At 41.1% G+C, this 16,499-nt stretch overlaps 1 pseudogene; it reads left to right on the forward strand.

Annotated features, from left to right (window-relative positions):
* Window positions 1-12,076, forward strand: part of LOC124662657 — a 60,827-nt pseudogene extending 48,751 nt beyond the window's left edge.
* Window positions 12,077-16,499: the final 4,423 nt, after the last annotated feature.

Genomic DNA, 16,499 nt, shown 5'->3' on the forward strand with positions numbered 1-16,499 from the left:
AGTAATACAGAACATCATCCAATATATCTTGAAATCTTCCTCTTCCAAGTCAGAAGACAGCATATTCATTAGCTCATTTATAGTTGGGGTATCGCCTTCACAACATGACCGATTCCTAACGACATCCCTGAATTGCTCACTCGCACTTGATAGGAATGCGCCGTCCTCCAATTGGTGTGCCTAAAACCTTATGGACACACAGGTGCATTGAAAGCGAAGTCAAAGCCACTTTTGAAGACAAACATCCTCTTTGAAGCAACATAGTTGCCGACAATCCAAGCAACAAAAGCCCTTGGTATCTCTTCAAGACGAATATCAAGGAGAGATCCTTGACCTATATCAGCAACATAACCCCTTTGTTTGGGGCTAAGGGACTTGCAAACGAGAAATGAACTTTGGAAGGCTAAGTTTTGTACTAAATTCGATGAACCATTAGGGATAGATCCAGAGCTGGAAAGCGAGAAAACAAATAAACACATGATCAAGACATGAAAATAAACCGAAGCATGAACAAACATATATAGGAATAACAAACAATATAAACTAACCAAGATTTTCTCAATCCGTGTCTGTTCAATTTTTTCATTAGTAGCGAGATACTTTCTTCTCCATTCTCATCCTATCCCGCTCAAGCTGGTCACGCACCATGAATTCCCGAGTCACCAACTCGGTACCATCAACGGAAAAAGACTGCGTATCGGATAATTGAGGGGTGACCTCATCTTCACCATCACGAGGTACGGCGAGCTTCATCATCCATTGAACAACGCGAGGCTACGAGAAAACAACGATATCTCACAAAACCAGCCGAAAAATCCACGGGGATCTTTATTGAGAACCCGCCGCCTACATTCAACAATCGAAGAAATAAATCAAACGATAAATAGGGTTAGGAAGCATTCCAGACGAGAGGTTTCAAAAACAGATCTGAGATGGGGGGCGCAAGCGTAAGAAGAGGGCAAGAGGGAGGAAGAAGATGGCTCACGGGATCAATGAATGACGCCAAAAATTACGGGGACGTCACAGAAGAAAAATGGGAAAGTGAAGTAGAATAAATCCTCCCATCCACAGTCCCACATGTCATCCACGAAGAAAAGGAATGATCGGAACAAGGAGGACCCACATGTCATGCCGAAACACCAACTCCCATTTAATGAAATATGCTTTGGCCCACAAATGCGGGAGAAAAATTATCTCGAAAGTAGAAATCTTAACTAATCGTCCACTTTTGGTGGACAACGGGATCACGCTTTCCATCTCCTCCTCTCTCTCCAACAGATTCAAAATTCAAATCCAGATCCGGACGAGGGAACGACGAAGCCACCAACGAAGACGAAGGAAGACGAACGATCACGAACTCAAGGTAAACATCTAAATTCCACGTTCGTAGATTTGAAACGTACTATTCCGTGCCCCGATTTTTCTCGCTCGACAGCTGGAACCCCATCCACAACTAACATGTACTTCAGTGAATCGCAATTTTTCATCAATATTTTTTTTTCCTTAGATTCAAAATTCGGACGTGCAGGACAGAAAATATCAACAGAAGGGAACAAACAAGGGATGAGAGAAGCTGATATCGCAGATCTGCAGGATTAGGCAAAGTGCAAAATACATCTGATCGGAACAACCTCATAGGTAAATTCACCAGGTTTCTTTCTCGTTGATTCTGGAATACAAACAGGCACAGACTAACCACTCAAACACGCACTAAACAAGTTCAAACACACGGATACTCATCAAAGCTAGTCGTAAATTCAAACTTGCACATTTGCTTCTGAATACTTGTCAAAAGTAGCACTCAAACTTCTCAACCTTACACGCTTGCTCTTCATAGTCTTGAACTTCAACATTTCATACTCCTGCAGGGCTGGAGAGGAAAAAAAAAGAATCATCAGAGAAGATGGATGAAACATGGGCACCACAAAACAAGGATGAAGAACAACAAATAATGTGGTTGAACAAGCTGCCACCTGGAGTAAAGATACCACTAACTGCTGAACAGATGGCAAAAGTTGCAAAAATGGTAAAACTTATCAAAATCCAATCTACTTACAAGCACCTCCCCGTTACGCTATAGTGCTAAACTTTGTCGTACAGGGAAGTACCAATTCACCATGTTAACAAGTACTAGTAAAACTGCATGGAGAAAACGGACAAACTTGTGCATATAATGATTTCATATTAACTATTACTAGTAACTATTCATATTAACAAGTACTAGTAACAATTGATTGGAAAAACAATTTCCATGCTGTCAAACAAAAGCAACAGTATTATCGTGCCTATGTTGTTCAAGAAGTACTAGCCCATAGTAGTAAGAAGCACTAGAAACAATTCCAGGCAATAACAGCTTACACATGTCAACAGGTACACAACTTCTAGTACTGTGCCTATAATATGACCTTATTGTGATTTATTTGTAATGTGATCATATATCTGCATTTAAAATGTACACAAAATAAACTATTATTCCTTTTTTTTTTGACATGCATGTACACAAAAATTTATAATCATTTTTTTTTCAGGCAAGAATACACGCATGGAAGAATAAAAAGGAGAAAATGCAACAAAATAAACTTAAACAAGCTGAGTCACGATGACGAGTGCAGTGTGCTCACCTTAAACGATCTCTAATTGAAGTAAAGAAGGAAGAAGCTTCCAGGCAACAGCTCAACAATGGAATTGGATAGAGGGATGAAGGAAAAAAAATTGCTAACCTCGCGAGAATATAAATCGGAATGCTCCCTCCTACGCTTGTTCAAGAGAGTATCCTTCCCCGCATGCAAGCAACGTCAAATCATATCAATCGCAAAACTTCACAATGAAGGTTGGTAAAATTAATTAATACATATGCCACTGAAAATTCATTAGTACATATTATTGAATCAATTTAACAAATATAATTAAAATTAATTATTTTCTGTGATAGTAATATTACTGACTGTCAATCTTCTTACGGGATGCCGATGGCAACAATGTGAGACAAAAACATCACGAACAAACAGGAAAGCATAATTATGTGTCGGCAACAAGCAGCCGGAACGAGCTCAGCTACACCAGCGGGAAAATACATGCAAAGAAGCTCATCAAGTTACGAGGTAAGTAACAAAGGTTATAGAAGTAAAGTACAAAATCAAAACATTTTTAGGATAAATCCTGATAATTATTTATCCATTTCTCAGGGTTTATTCAAAGAAATCGAGGACGATGATATGTCTGACGACAACAACGACAACAACAACACACGAGATCAAGCTAGTAGACAAGCACGAGACCTCCCGACAACAATCTCAACAAAACAAAGAAGACATCAAAAAGGCATGTAGATTACGAGTTGATCAACACTTCTCGCAATGACGACAACGAAACCGTGATTAAAAAATATCCCGACAAAATTAAATTTATATCTAATTTGCGAGGAGGTTTACGAGCAACCGAGGCAGGAATGAAACAACATGCAGGTCCAAGCAGCAAATATGGTATACCGGACAAACGAGAATAACCGGAAAACACAAAAGCAACCAATACCAGCAAAAATTAGCAAGGTACAATGATTATGCACTCTGGAGAAACATCAGTAAACCAGGAATCTAACATAAAGTTTACTTGATTTACTTATCTTCAGGAAATGAAGTTTGCTACAGCCAACACCAACTCCAGTGATAGCACAACAAGCAATACAAAGGTAGTAACTACATGTATGCACTAAAATTATCAAGTTCATTTAAAACAATGCATTAAAAAAATTAACTGTATACCTTTAATTTACAGGAAACATATGAAGCATACACATGTACGAAACATCGGGAAATAAAAACATCGATCACCGGGTACGTAATTTTGATTTTTGAAACGAGTCCACGCTGTGTTATATGTGGAAAATAAACACTAAAATATATAGACCTCTCGAAACACCATCTTACAAAACTGATGCACAATGTAAATGTTATGAATTCAGGAAACCGAGAGGAATGGGAAGTACCGATGAAGAAACAAGTGCCTCAAAGGAAACGAGGTCAAAAGGAAGCTTATTCATCATCGCAGAAACACGGCACGAGACAATCAAACTCGTCCACGGAGGAACAAGCTAATAAACAAGAAACAAAAGAAGAAGCGAACGATGATGATCCAGAAATAAATCCAGATCCTCCAACAAAGATGGAAGAAGAAATGGACAAGATGTTCAACACGAGATGACTACCCAGCGAGTTGAAGAGATTATCGAGTGCAGCTATACCAAAGGAAGGTGCCCGCTTCAAAACAAGAGACGATGCATTCTACGGATACGCTCCGTATGCAAGAAAGGAAGGATTTGCAGTGAAGAAGTTCAGCAGCAAGAGATCAGGAAAAAACGGAGAAATTTACATGCAAACATTCACATGTAACAAGGAAGGATGCACAAACACAGATGCCAAAACATCATCTCAGAGGAGAACAAATATACTACTGAAGACTGGCTGTAAAGCACACATAATTGTAAGAGAATTTGATGGATACTGGTACATCAAGAAGGTCCACTTAGAACACAACCATCCGCTGGAGCCAACAGACTATCTCATTAGGTTTGCACACTTGTCACAAAAGGATGACCGATCTTGACAGGAGATTAATTCATCTACTACGGATGGGACGTCCGCCACCAAGGAAGATGATGTTAATCTTCCGGTCAATCGGAGGGAAATTCCGCGGAATACCCTTCGATGCTTGTTGATCTAAGCAACATAAAAAGTCAACAACAACAAATTGAAAAGGACCATGACATTCGAAGTGCCCGGAACGCTTCAAGACACTCCGAGAAAACAATGCACTGGCTTCTATTATGCCATGGAGATAGACAGTGAAAAAAGAGTACGCAGCCTGTTTTGGATGGACGCAATGTGCGTAATGAACTACAAGCTCTTCGGTGACTACATATCTTTCGACACAACTTTCAGCACAAACAAGTACGGCTTACCATTTGTTCCTATTGTTGGGGTGAACAATCACGGCTCCACGATCTTGTTTGCCGTTGCTCGCGCTCAAGGATCAAAAAACAGATACATTCATATGGGTGCTGGAAACATTTGTTCAGGCCATGGGTGGAAAAGAACCAAAGACAATAATAACGAGATCAAGACAAAGCAATGAAGAAAGCAATAAAGACAGTTCTAAAGACTACAACCCACAGGAACTGCTACTTCCACATCGTGACCAAGATGAGTCAGAAAGAGAGCACCTTCTTTGCAAAAAATACAGGAATGTCAGAAATGCTAATGTACGTTGCAAAGAACGCATTCACACCAGCTGAGTTCGAAATGGGATGGAATAAAGTGATAAAGGATTACAATGCTGGCGGAGAAAAACACCTAAGCAAGTTATACAGAATAAGACACAGGTGGGTACCAGCGTACTTCATGGATAATTTTTTCCCATTCTCATCAAGCACAGGAAGGAGCGAGAGCACAAATAACATGTGGAAATGCTATAGCCAGAGCACACAGACACAATAACAATGTTCCTAGAACAATACGAGGTTATACAAGACAAGTGCTTATCCGCCTGGACAAGAAGAAGCTCGTATCATCACTCAAAACAGCAAAAGCAGTAACAAGACACCCGTTTGAGAAGCAAGCTCTTGAACAATTCACAAATGACATATTCGAGAAGTTCCAGATCGAGATAACAAACAACACAGCATTCAAGGTAGATGGATCTCTTGAACTCTGGTCGTCACCTCCGGCTGAAAAGAATAGTGAAATCCTACGACCACATGGAATTCAAAAGGGAGTGTTTCGACGTCACATTTGACGATGAAAAAGAAACTTCATGTGTTCTGCAAGAAGATGCGAGAGGGATGGTATACATTGCTGCCATGTGATAAAAGCGATGGTTCACATGGAGATCGGTGATTTGCCGAGAGAGTTTTGTGATTCAAAGATGGAGAAAAGACATAGACACGGAACTCGCAACATTAGGAAATGTCGCAGATGCTACTTGCGGAGATGAAACACTAAAGTTTGCCGGTGTGATGAGCCATATGGCAGAACTTTGCAACAAAGCATGCCCAATTGACAAAGCATATAATGTCATGATTCAGTGTATGCGAGATATGGAAACAAAAGTGCTGGCAGCAATCAGAGAAGATGAAGGAGCCAAAAAACTACACGATGAAGAAACAGCTAGCAACGAAACATTACGTGACCCACCAATGTCCGACAGAAGAGGAACAAAAAGAGGAGACAGAATGATGCCAGGTTCAGAAAAAAACAGAAAACTAGACAAATAACATGCGGCCACTGCAAAGTATCAGGACACAACAAAACAGGATGTGAAACACTGAAAGCAGAAATAGCAGCACAGGCAGCACAGGCAGCAGCACAAGCAGCAGCAGCAGCACAGGAAGCAGCATCACAGCAAAGGTATACAAGCAATACAGCACAGGATCAATCAACAGATAGACACACAAATGATGATAATAACACAACAGAAAGAACAAGAATTCCAGGAAACACGCACGGTATGTACTACCACAACGGAAGAATAAGGTGTAACATGGAATATCTAGTATTTGGAACACAAGACATATTAAAACGGTAAGTGTGCCCATGAAATTACTTTTGTCGGTTATGAAAACCTACCGATGTAAATATTAAGCTTTTTCCAAAAAGCTAAACATAAATTTGAAATATATTTATTTTGCGAGAGGTCGAAGATGAGCAAAGGATATCAAAGGAGAACAATAAAAATAGAAATCACACAAGGAGGAGGCCACAGGAATATTTTAGAATATATGATAGAAACAATGGAATGAATATGTAATGTTCTTATGTACTTCATTTCCTTATTTTGTACAATCAAGTTCACTTCATTGACTTCATCGGACGAAAAAGGACAACCATTGTAAAACAGTTCTTACTTTCGAATTCTTCAATCTGTTCGCGTACGAAACTTGCCAAATAATCAGGAGAATCATAAGTGAGCATCATTCCAGTGAAGTCTTGTCGAAAACTTTCAATGTCGATCCGAAAAACACGAAACAACACAATGGTTAATTATCTTCAACAAGAATACACAAAAATTCAGAACGCACATGCTCCGAACGGAAAAGTACACAAGATGTACAAGTACTAAACAGAACCATTGACATGTAGTATTATACAGTGAACAGGTACTAAAAAAACCGCCTTACATTCTATTGAATAAAAGTATAAAACTATGTACACAACACATTACCTACCTTGAATACATGTGGGTAAAAATTAGCCTTGAACATCCAAATAAACCTCATTGCATAGATACCACGAGTCACGCCTCGCGCTTCTCCTAATGGACAAAAAAGAAAAAAACAACTAAATCCAAACACAGGTAAATAAAATAAAATCATAATTCACATTATGAAAAGACGATTACTCTGAACAAGAAGGGGTGCCGCAAACTTTTATCTTGAACGATGAGATGTTTAATCCCTCAACACCATGAAGATGACTGTAAAGTTTCTTGAATGATTTGCACCGAAAACAATAAAAAATAAAAGTTATTGCTGTCATGTGTAAATAATTATTTAATTAGTTAGATTACAACGAAAACCATACAATTCTTTCAGTAGAAGCCATCTGAGCTTCAGTCAACTCCAGTGAGCTAGACACTCTAAATTTCCTGAAATGGATGTCGACAAAGATAACCCACCAATGGGTGTAATCGCAACAAGTAATGTAGACCTGTTTGAAAATAAACAATCCCACGAGAAATAAGAAAGCATCCAAGATACTTGTAATAGAAAAAACATAAGCCTCAAACAAAACAAGACAAAACATACCTCTTCCCTATTCAAATTATAGTACTTCAGATCATGTTCAGCAAAACTTGCAGCACGGATGAATAGGGTCCGCCTCATCCACATCAAGGATATGCTGAAAAAAGCAACAAGAAAATGACTAAAAAACTAAATGCTAAAATATCTAGTTAAAAAAAAAAAATCTAAAACATATACACATGACGTACCGCCAAAGAACTTGGAATATATAAGAAATCAAGACCATCATCAACGCACTTAAGAAAAACATCCATAACAGAAGGATCCATAAACCCACCACCCTTCATTGCAAGGTAGAAACTATGCCAGTCGACGGACTTTCCACCAACTTCAAGTATTTTCTCACTACTGCAATTGTTAAAAACAACAAGAATAACCATCAGTCTATAAAAAAATAGATGAAAAATAAATGGAAAATTGAATTCCAACGAGTTACCCTTCAATGTAATTCCTAGGAGCTCTGAAGTACATCAGCAAACAAAATTCTATGCAAAGCAGTTACAGGAATATCCTCTTCCTCGCTAGCTCCAAACGCTCAAGACAATCATCAGAATCGGTGTCCGGATAGGCATCATACTTCGGGCCATAGAACTACCTCCAACAACATTTTCAGTTTCGAGCTCCTTTCCCTTGCAAGTACATGGCTGCCTTTTCAACTCAATTGACAAAAGAGAAACCATATCACGCATCTGGTCAACAAGACCATGTCCCATTCTTATCATTGAGGAAGTGAAGAAAGTCTTCCACATTTCTTTAAGCTTACAACGTAACTGTAAACAAAAAAAAACACAATTAAGAATGCAGTTTACAATAACACAGTAATTAAAAATAAAAAAACATAACAAAAAGCTCACATCATTATGCATTTCACCAGGAAACATATCTGAAATGTGACGATCAACTGCTTCACGAAGATGGTCGGGAATATCCGCACGAGAGTGAAAACCTGGCTCCGACATCTTTTCCAACCTGTTAACACAAATTACACAATTATATGGGTATGCAACTAAAACACCATTAGGTGCACAAGTACCGAGAGAAATAGGAGAACAACTAAAGAACAAATTGCCACGCGAGTACCAAAGACAAAATCGAACAAGTACCCGCCACAAACGGCTGGACACACACACAGCTACAAAACTATAGCACAAAGAAGTACCAAACCACCTTCTTAACAAGCACTGGAGAACTGTAAAAATAGTTCAGGTACGATGTGTGCATCTTATAACTTTTGAAACTAGAGAAAACAGGACGACGAAAAAAGAGTCAAAGAGAAACCACACAGACCACCTACGTCGTCGCAATTGCATATCTTCACTAAACTTCTAAAACGATTCGCGCATCCGGCACGGATACATCGACAACCAAACAAACCAAGAGAAACCAACATAATTTACAAACCGAAAACTCTAGAAAAAGGAAACACTAGCACCTTTGGTACCGCTAACTCTACAACAAATAGACCAAAGGAAACTAGACAACTAGATAAAAACTAGCACAACGAAAACTATAGAAAACAGACCAATATGAATTTACCAAGTACACAATTACAATACAAGTAGGTGCACAAGTACAAGTATAAGAGATATAGGAGCACAAGTACAAGAGATATAGGAGCACAAGTACAAGAGATATAGGAGCACAAGTACAAGAGATATAGGAGCACAAGTACAAGAATTTTAGGTGCACAAGTACGATAGATATAGGTGCACAAGTACAAGAGATATAGGAGCACAAGTACAAGAATTTTAGGTGCACAAGTACGATAGACTGAGCTACACAAGTACGAGAACAAATTATCACACGAGTATCAAGGACAAACAATAACAAGTACCGAGAGACAAAGGAAAGCAAGTCCCGGCGAGAAAAGGCCGGACACACAAGTACTAGATAATAACACACGAGTACAAAACCATCTTATGAACAAGCACTCGCACAACCCTAAAACTAGTTCAGGTACGATGTGGGATACATATAAACCCTAAAACAAAATACACGAGATAGAAACCACAAGAACAAGCAGCATCGTCGCATTTGCATGTCAACACGAGACGGGAAACTCAGCGGCTCCTCCAAGGCGGGTAAATCGTCAAGAAAAAAGACAAACAAACCGTAAATAATAACATGCATGTCATCACGAGATGTGTAACGGAGCGGCTACTCCGGCGCCGCATAATCAACGGCAATGTTCCTCAGAAGGTGTGTAACCAAGAGGCGGCGAAAGAAATCGACGAAAAAAGTACCGACTTTACTCAGAGAAAACGCATCTGCATCCGCCTTCCGCATTTTTCCAATTGAAAGTGCTACCTCCCTCCCATTAATTCCCCAGAAAACTCACAGCCCGGAAATACAAAGGGAAAAACTGATTCGATCTAATCGAATCAAAGGGAAAAACCAAGATCTTAGAAACCCTAAGCGAGCGAGTAAAAACACGACGGCGCTTACCACTGGAGCAGGAAAAAAGTCCGCCGACGATGAGTTGCGAGAGGTTCCCGACAGCAACGGAGGAGAAGGGAAAATAGCAGCGCCGCCGACGAGACGACAAGCCGAAACAGCGAGCCACGAAGATAGGCGACGAAAGAAGAAGACTAAGGGAAAAACGGAGATAAAGGCAAACGCGAATCGGGTACCCGTAAATCCGTTAACTGGGAAGCGCGCCCGTTACGAGAAATGGACGGTTCGCAAACTAACCAGAAAGCAACACGTGTCGCGCGCGGAGGCAGTCCACCGGCAAATTGCGCGCCCCACGTTCACCCACGTGTCGAGCGCGCAGCAAGTCCATTCCCTTCCCAGAGGTCGGCCTTTTTCTAGAGTTTTCGTGAAGTAGACCATGCTGTGTCGATGGGTATTGCCAGGCGGGTGATGTGGGGAGGCCATCAGGTGCGAGGGGAGATGGAGGCAAGGGGGATGCCACCGAGTGTCGCGATGTACAATGCCATCATTACGAAGCTCTGTGAGGACGCAAGATGAAGGAGGTCAATGGGTTGCTTAAAGAGATGGACGAGGGGAAGGTGCAGGCTGACAGTGTGACGTGCAACACGCTGATCAACTCATACTACAAGAAGGGGAACATGTCATCCACGTGCAAGGTCAAGAGGAGGATGGTGGAGTCAGGGTTGCAGTTAGATCACTTCACTTACAAAGCTCTCTCATCCATGGATTCTGCAAGGCCGTGAAGCTAGATGAAGCCAAAGAGGCTTTGTTTGAGATGATGGGTGCAGGACTGCAGGTACTTCAATTTTTTTCTTATTTGTGCTTTGAGTCATTAGTATTTGCTTGCTTATTGTTGTTAGATGTATATATCTGTATATTGTAGTTTCCCCATATGTTAGGGAGCTTTCTGCATATGTGCACCTGTACACTATATATTGTGGCCTTTGGCCCCCTGGTAATACAACAAGTATATTGCCCTAACATGGTATCAGAGCCAAAATTGATCCTCTAAATTCCCCGTCCGACGTTACTTGTTCCGTCGCCCGTCCGTCCCTCGTCCTCGATCGACTGCTCCGCTCCTGCTCCGCTCGATCTTCTCCTCCGCTCGATCTCCTCGACGCCCGCCAGGCCCGCCCGACGCCCTCGATCCCGTGGCGTAGGGGTCCTCTGCTCGATCTCCTCGACGCCCGCCAGGCCCGCCCGACGCCCTCGATCCCGTGGCCTAGGGGCTCGATCTGTAAGGGCTAAATAATGCAATGTCTAACCACCAGCCAGTACTTTGAGTTAGAGTGCTTTATCCTTATGTCACCACAGAGAACAGTCGGTGTGCAATAAGACAGTCACTAACTCTTTCCATTTTTTGTCAGCGGTTATTTGAGCATAGCAGTCTATACTAATAATGTTTGATTTATATTTCTGCAGGATTTTCACCCAATTATAGTGTTTTTGCATGGCTCGTCGATGGCTTCGACAAGAAGAATATCACAGATGCATTGCTACTCCTTCCTGATAAACTTGTGAAGAGGCCTTTCCACCAGATAAATCTGCTTACAGGTCTCTGATCCAAAGGCTTTGCAAGAAGGGCCTGGTTGTAATTTGTACCTGCCACGTGCTATATGAATGAAGCTCCACCGGGCTAGACCCCTCTTTCTGTTAAAAAAAAAGATCTTTCACGAAATGCAAGGCAAAGGTTTAGAAGCCGACTGTCTTGAGTATGCTACACTTGCATACGCACAGCTGACTGCAGGAAAGCTAGCTGCTGCTACAGATATGTTTAACGAAATGGCGAAGAAGCAGATGTTCTGGGTCCATGCCATCGAGAGAGTGTTGGATATTTTGGTGATCTAGGCTGCTCTCCTAGGTCAGATCTTTTTGGGTTGCTACAGTAGGACGGTGCTACAGTAGGGCGGTGCTACAGTAAATGGCCACCTATCCTTATGTGTTGTCTTGATCGGAGACATCGATTTTGATCCAACGGTGCTGGTTCCCCTAGTGCATAGTGCTAAACATATATAAAGGGGTCAAATGACCTACAAGAGGAGAGAGTACACATGGCTGCTCTCAGCCCTCTCTCTCACTCTCTCTCTCACACAAATTAAGCCACCGATCAGGCTAGCACTAAAGCACTAGGAAGAACCTAGCACAAATTGCTCCATCCTGGTGTGAGCAATTAAACAAGAGGAGGCATGGCATCATCTTCAGACCAAGGTATTTCTGATCTTATTCTTTTGTGGCTCAAACTAGAGCTAGTTGATCCTGCTGGATCCAACAATGGTATCAGAGCATCTAGCTCTTAAGTTTGAGCCCTCTTATGTTAAGATTCATGCTTGATTTATCAAGCCAAGATCAAGATCAAGGGCATATGCACATACCCATGTGTTTATATTGTCACCAAGTCAAGGCATATGCCCAAGTTGCTTATGTGAAAGTATTTTATGCTTATGTTTAAAGGCTGTTCTTCCTGGTTATTAATCATGCCTTAAGTTTAAGCCCTGTTTTCTCAAACTCCAAGCCCTAACAGACTATGTGACACTCTAGGGTTTCAATTTTAAATTCCTATTTTTTCCAGAAACCCTAGAAATGTTGTCCTCTTTTCCCCTCCTCAATTATGAGCTTCTGGTTTAAGATTGATTAAGATTTAAGGGGAAATAAGTTAATTATGCATAAATCTTGATGTTTTTTCCCAATTTACCGAAACCCTAAATCATGAAATTCCCCATTTTGAAGGAACCCTAACCCTAACTTAAGAATCATGGCGGTGGAATTTACCTTATGGGTGTCGTCGCCGTCGCCGGCCACGGCGGCGCCGGTGCCACCATTTAATGATGGCGGTTCTGCCCGGGCATGTACCCGAGCAAACCTGCCGACCACCGCACCGGGCCCTGGCGTTCCTTCCTCGCGCGCACGTCGCCGTTGAAGGCCGCCGCGGTGCCGGACTTGCGCTGGTGGTCGACGCTGTCGTGGGGACGCCTGCACGCGTTCGCTCGCCTCGCGCAGGGTGCCGTCCAGAGCCGCTCGACGGAGCTGCGCGCTGGCCAAAGCTGCACGCAACTCCGGCGAGAGGGCCTAGATGACGCCGAGTCTTCTTCCCCGTCGCGTGGTACTCGCCGCCGCTGTCGATTGGTCGCTCGGCGTTGCCGCCGCTGTCGGGAGAGGAGAGGGGGAAATGAAGTGGGCTAGGGTTTCGCGGGGGCCAGGCGACGGCGGGCTGGTTTTGTTCCAGCTGCGATCGTTCCTGGCCGTCAGATTGCATCCGACGGTCCAGGTCGTCCTGGCAAGTTGCTAATGGGCCAAGGCCCAGGAGGGGATCAGGGGGAGTTAAAGTGCTGGGCTGGGCCAATTTTGGCCCAGTTCAGCAGGATTATTATGCTAATATTAAATAAAATAAAAAAAATTATCACATAATAATTAGGGCTAAAATAAATATCTTTTCAGGGCTATTTTTTTCTGGATAAATTGATTATGCTTATTATGTTTATTTTAGGCCACAATTTTAATTGTCATGCTTAGTTAATTTACATGTTGATATTACTTTTATTATTTAGTTTATTTATGATTAATGAATTATGGTGATATTTATCACTATAATTAGTGTGTGATAATGCTTTCGCTGCAAAATAAAGTTTATGGATCCTCAAATAAAGTGTGGTTTTATGCCTTGTCATTCGACCAAAGTTGTTTGACGGGCATTTTAATCGCAAAATTCTTTTATTGGTCCGTTTCACTTCGGCCAAAGCCGATGTGAACCGGGTCGGTAAAAGAAAATAATGAATGAGGATCATTAATGTGTGGCTTCTATTTATCAATTTGGCCAAAGCTAATTGATGAATATTTGTCCACAAAATTTTGTTGTTCATTTTCATCTCTCGGCCAAAGCTGATTTGAATTTGATCAATAAAATTTAATGATGATTATGATGATGCTTACTAAAGCATTTTGAATTTTTCTTTTGCAGCAACTAATGTCTCTAATATTGTCTGGAATGCTAAATGGCATCGAACAGACTAAATGGCAGCAATTATGTCACGTGGAAGGAGAAGCTTGAGATCACTATGGCCTTACTCAATATTGATTATGCTCTCCTTAATGATCCTCCCGAGGTGCCTAAAGAAAATAATGAAAATTATGAAGCCCTCAAGAAGGAATATGACATTATTAAGGCTAAGTGGGATGACTCTAATCGCAAGTGCCTTATGATGATAAAGGGCTCCATTACACAGAGTATGAGGGGAGCCCTTCCTGATTGTGAGACAGCAAAAGGGTACTTTGCAAAAATTGAGCATCAATTTAAAGGGTCTTCTAAAGTTTATGCAACAAGTCTTATCAGAAGGCTAATTGATGAAAAATATGATCCCACTGGAAGTCTTCGAGAGCATATTATGAAAAAGTGCAACATGGCCGCCAAACTAAAGTCAATGGAGATGGAAATCTCTAATGGCTTCCTCGTCCATTTTATTATGTCATCTTTGCCTCCCCAATTTGATCCATTTATGATCAACTATAATGCGATGGATGTTAAATGGGAGATTGATGAAATGATGGCGCGATGTGTGCAAGAAGAAGAAAGGCTTAAGGCTGACAGAATTGATCATGTTAATCAGTTTGGTCATTCACAAAAGAAGAAGTATAGAAAATTTGTGAATGAATATGTGAAGCCCAAGCCTTATAAGTTCAAGGAAAAAGGCCAATCCTCAAAAGGTTCACGACAAAAGAAGCCGGAAAAAGCGCCTAATGTTGAAGGAAATAATTCCAATGCTTGCCACTTTTGTGGAAAAGGTGGGCATAGGCGAAAGGATTGTTTTGGCTTCAAGAGATGGCTCAAAGAAAGAGGTACCGACACTATTACTCGTTGTTGAAGAATCCCTTTATGTTAATTATGCCACCAATACTTGGTGGATTGATTCGAGTGCAACAATTCATGTTGTAAATTCGTTGCGAGGATTCAATATGAGGAAGACCCTAAAAGAGGGGAAAGAACAATTAGAGTTGCTAATGGTGTTGAAGCTTATGCCGAGGCGATTGGAGACTTCACTCTTACACTTCATGGCGGTTTTAAGCTTCAGCTAAATAATGTTCTTTATGTACCCTCGATGAAACGGAATTTAGTTTCCGTCTCATGTTTAGATGATGATAGTTATGAGTGTCACTTTGGGAATAAGCAATGTATAATTATGTATGACAATAATAATGTTGGTCTTGCCTGTCGACAAGACAAACTTTATGTAATTTCCCTTTGTGATGATATAAATAATGTGGATGCTACCTCAAATATAAATGTCGGTACCAAACGCAAACGTAATGATAATGAGACTTCTTCGAAATTATGGCACTACCGTTTAGGCCATATTTCGAGGGGAGGATTGAGCGTCTCATTAAAGATCAAGTTCTTCCTTCTCTTGATTTTTTCGATGCGGATGTTGATCATTGTATCGATTGCATCAAAGGAAAATATGCCAAGAAAATTAAGAAAGGTGCAAACCGAAGCACGGGATTTTTGGAATTAATTCATACGGATATATGTGGTCCGTTTAATGTGAGATCGGTGGACGGTTATAATTCATTCATAACGTTCACTGATGATTTCTCTCGTTATGGATATATTTATCAAATCAAAGAAAAATCAGAGGCATTAGACAAGTTCAAGATTTTCAAAGCTGAAGTTGAAAATCAATGTAATAAAAGAATTAAAGTTGTAAGATCCGATCGTGGTGGTGAATACTACGGCGGACATGCAACTTATGGTCAAATTCCTGGACCATTTGCAAAATTCTTACGAGAAAATGGCATTGTCGCCCAATACTCGAGCACCGGGTGAACCTCAGCAAAACGGGGTGGTTGAAAGGAGAAACCGCACACTTATGGATATGGTGCGGAGTATGTTAAGCCACTCCACTTTACCGGTGAATTTATGGATGGAAGCCCTTAAAACAAGCAGCACATATTCTTAACGAGGTTCCCGATAAATCGGTGCCCAAAACACCGTATGAATTATGGATCGGGAAAAAGCCAACCACGAATTATTTTCATGTATGGGGCTGTCCTGTTGAAGCAAGGATTTTTAATCCGATGATGGGAAAAATTAGACCCCAAGACAGTCAGTTGCCATTTTATTGGTTATCCTGACAAATCTAAAGCATATCGATTTTATTGTCCAAATCAGACAACGAAATTTGTTGAAACAAGACACGCTGTGTTCTTGGAAAGTGATATGATGAAGGGGAGCATGACTCCCAGAGAAATAGTCTTGGTAGAAAAACAGGAATATGTCCCG

This window comes from Lolium rigidum, chromosome 6 (genome assembly GCF_022539505.1).
Source record: "Lolium rigidum isolate FL_2022 chromosome 6, APGP_CSIRO_Lrig_0.1, whole genome shotgun sequence".
NCBI classification, from domain to species: domain Eukaryota; kingdom Viridiplantae; phylum Streptophyta; class Magnoliopsida; order Poales; family Poaceae; genus Lolium; species Lolium rigidum.